Consider the following 4,195-nt stretch of genomic DNA (forward strand, 5'->3'; position numbering starts at 1 on the left):
TCTGGTTCTGATATTGTCATGTTTTAGTTTTGGGATTCGGACGTCGTCATTGTGTGGTTGTTGGATCCTAACAGCGGAAAACGACTCAAGAAACGGGCTTTGGAAGTTTGCGAACTTCATAAATGCAAAAGTGAATCAGATGTGTGTGACTCAAACCTCTGTTCAAACTGTTTCTCTTCCCAACGGAATTGAAAAATAGTGAAAGGTGAAGGTGATGGGCAGGATTGATCCACAGGAAGAACCAAAAAGGAAACATTTGACTGACTAAGAAATCATCCCGAGTTTACAGAGAACATTTTGTATGTGGAGCGACGACAAAACAAAATCCGGTTTGTTAATGTAGAGGAGCAGAAGACAAACAGACTGAGCTGCACTTTCTTGTTCTTGTGGTTTTACACAAACATCACGTCTTGGTCTCTTTGCAGTGGAAGGTGTTTCTTGGTGAACAGTTGGAGACTTTCACTTTGGCGTCGCTTTTTTAAATTTGTAACCGAGGTTGAACGAGGGATCAGGATTTTGTTTTGTCGTCGCTCCACATACAAAATGTTCTCTGTAAACTTGGGATGATTTCTTAGTGGATTACAGTTACTTTGTTAAAATAAGAGGATTACACAGCAGGATTTTCCTGTTTTTACATTTCGGGCTATATACCCTCCTTTTTTTTTTTTTTTTTTTTTGGTATTTCCACTCATTGCCGGAAAATAAACCAGGTCTAAACTAGATCTAAACCAGGTCTAAAACAGGATTTAATTTAAGACTAAATCCTGCTGTGTGGACGTGTTTCCTCGTCTTCTGTCAATAATATTTTTAATTTAGTTCAGTAAAGTCTGGACTTTTTATTTTCTTTTATCAGATAAAACTTCTTATGTGAAGATTTCCTCGTCTTTGTTTCTCTACAGCAAATCAAATAATCCAAAGTAATCAGATTACATTCCTCACTTGTCGTGAACCCCCCTGGGTCTCAGGAGAGCTCACTCGGGTGGGGTTAAAAGATGAAGGTTTTGGCGTAAGCCCCACCAAAGTGGTTTTAAAGCTATGTGATACTTTTTGAGTGTAGTCAGAGTTATTTGCATTGTGTCTTTAAAGCTGAGTGATTTTCTGAGGGTTATTACAGTGATTAGAAAAAAGGTAGTGAGGCCCAGGCTGCGTCATTTAGCCCTGGTCCTTTCAACATGGCGCCCGAACAGGGACACGAAACAGCGCGGGGAAAGTAAATACCTGCCTTGCGTCGTGTCCGCGGAAAAAGAGGGACCCCGGAACCTCAGATTTAAAAGCGAATAAGTAAATAATAATATGTTTGTGTGTGCGTAACATAAAAGTAACTAAATAGCCTTTCTCTTTGCGCTGTCGTATAGAAGTAGGCGTAAAAAAGGGGTGACCCAATCTCCAGGCTTGGCCAACCTGGAGAGACGGTTGTCCTGGGAATTCTGATCACGCAGCCCCTTTTTGTGAACCTTTTTGGGTCAGGGTTGCCTAACTGGTTCACTACGTAGGGAAAGAAAAGTCTGGACGTGCGGACTTTTAAAGTAACTAGGGACAGACATCGGGGGAATCCGACCTGCTAAAACGTGACGTCGGTTAACCGTTCTGGGAAATCTGTGAAGGCAGTATGTCAATTAAACTTAAGAAGCTCGGGTGAGGAAGTGCCCTGATCTAAAACCATGCCCTATCGTTAAGTGCGAGTGTCATCTATGTATGGAACGAGGTGGTCAGCGGCCATTGGTAACCTCTGACCTCCCAATCAGGGTCGAAAACCCTGGGTTTCCATCGACATAGGACATTTAGCCGGGACAATGCCAAGGGGACATGGTAAATTCTTAGTGACAGTTAATAATGCAGGGGGCAACACGAAACTATACCCAATTAAGAGAGAAACCAGTAAGGTGGCAGTGGGGAGTCTGTGTGACGACTTAACTATTTGTCAAATCACTTCTGACTGTCAGAACTGACAACTCCACTATGTTCACCTCTAAACTCTTTGCAGATGCCTTGGAGCTTTTAGGCCTTAAACACATCTCGTCTATCGCTTATGTTAGTTCTACGAACGCCGTAGTGGTTAGGTTTAGCTAAATCTTATCTCGCGACGTTAACCACGATATGGGACGATCCGATTCAACTGTTAAAGCTGCGGCAATATTTAAGCCAGATTCATTTAACCCCGACAAAAATAGGAGAAGCTGCTAACGAGACGTGTGTCTCTTTTTAGGTCAGGAACGTTTGCTGACTGAAACGTGGAGTTATTTCTCACGACAAGTACGTAAAAAAACTCAGTAGAAGGTTCCGGGCACATAGTGCAGATAGACGGTAATTAAATAACGTTGGACTCAGGAATGGTTGTTCATCCTAAACAGCTATACATTAAGCAGCATGTTCAGTAAGTTTAAGTGCATGAGAAAAAGAAAGGTAGGCAGGGACGGGCCTGAGCTATCATCCATGTTTTCAGGGCCGTACGAGGGCTCCCTGGATCAATGGCTCCAGGACCCGCCCCCAGATGCTGTCTGCCTCACTTCAGGATTTATCCTTGTCAGTGCCTCTGAACAGTGTGTTAAAATAGGCAAATCTACTCCTTTAACCCCGGCAGGCATGAAGCTCAAATGAGAAGTGTATGAACCAGGATGTTGTGTTCTGTGCTGTGACGGTGTTTGTGCTAAAAATAGCTGGTAGACGCACAGCTGAACATGCGAAAGTTCCGTATGAGAGCACGGGGAGACTCTCTTTTGGGGGTGGAGCTAGATGCAAAGTTTAAAGTCACTTTCTGCATCAACTGTTGGAACAGGCATAAATTCAGATATAGTATTGGAGACTGGACTAGCATGCTCTGGAATGACAATGTGGGACTGGCCCAAATGGGCTTCCAATGCTGTTTTCAAGCAGATTTTAATCTTAAACCCGTGGGTTTGGTGGCCACTAGGACTCCGCTCGTTTGGGGTTCCAGCAGGTGAGGAGGGACCTCCTAGACTCTTGGAGAGTCTCTGTTTTAATTAAAAGTGCCAGGGGCTTATTCGGCTACAGGTGTTACCACACCTGCGTTTAAACCATTGGGAGACTTGTTTGTAGAAATGTTAGACCTTATAGGTACTGGTACTGATGCTAGTCTACACAGGACCTGCACTGGGGTGGTACCCGATGCAGGTCATGGGTGCAAAATTGTATTTGGTACTATTTGATATTTAGCAGTGGTTTTCTGATTGGCCTTTTCACGATATTGTGGTTTGTAAATGCGTCCCCTGTGACTGAGGCGCTCGCCTCTGGGTTATGACCTTAGTAACCTCTAGGTGCAGTGGACACATGTTATGGTTGTACGACCCCCCGTTTGTTGAAATGGCACTCGATGTGATCAACGTAGTTGGGAAAATGAATTCTCCAGAGTGTTGGGACGCCCTAAAAATGAAGTTAGACATTTTCTTGCGCTTACTGGATTAATAACACTCCCACTGCGACAGGGGGAGATCACTGTGCCTGTTCATCCGATTGGCAACAGATATATGAATTAATGGAAAGAACGGCCGCCTTAGTGTTGGATGCACAGGCACTGTTGAATCGCAGTAGTGTTCGGTGTCACGTTCTGGATTATTCGCTTAGTGAAAAGCAGTTGTGGATTCATATTGAATGCATAGATAATTTGGAGGATCAAATCAAACGGTGTAAACAGAAAGTAATTAAGACAGTGACAAATAAAGGAGAAAAGACATGCGTGAGAGAATCCAGTTGCTTTATAAAGAATAGCAGATTTGGAAACATGGTGCAACTTCAAACGATCTCAGAAAGACTCCTAGAGTCACAATATGAAGACGGCATAAAGGAGATAAATAAATTTGCTGATTAAAAAAAAAAAAAAAAAAAAAAGGGTCTTTAAGCCCAGTAAGCAAGGAGAGGCATTTTAAATTAAATTGATAACGTAAAGAACAAAGACATGATGTCACATTTGTGCTATAAGTGGTTAGTATTGGTCGTGTTCCCCTCAATTTGGCTTTAGTAAGGAAGATATAAAATGATAACAATAATAATATCGATATAAGATGGTAGTGAAACAATGGAACTTAAAGTGGGAGTGAAACTAACCCGTCTACACTTGTATAAGTACATAGTGAGAAAAAGGGACAGAGGAGGCATTAGCGAAGTGAGTAGCGAAGGAGTAAAATTATTCAAATTAAAAATGTAAACTGAAGCACTCTGGGGGAACAGTCAAAACTGG

This window comes from Boleophthalmus pectinirostris, unplaced genomic scaffold (assembly GCF_026225935.1).
Source record: "Boleophthalmus pectinirostris isolate CB_2022bp ecotype Guang Dong unplaced genomic scaffold, ASM2622593v1 HiC_scaffold_21, whole genome shotgun sequence".
Lineage (NCBI taxonomy): Eukaryota > Metazoa > Chordata > Actinopteri > Gobiiformes > Gobiidae > Boleophthalmus > Boleophthalmus pectinirostris.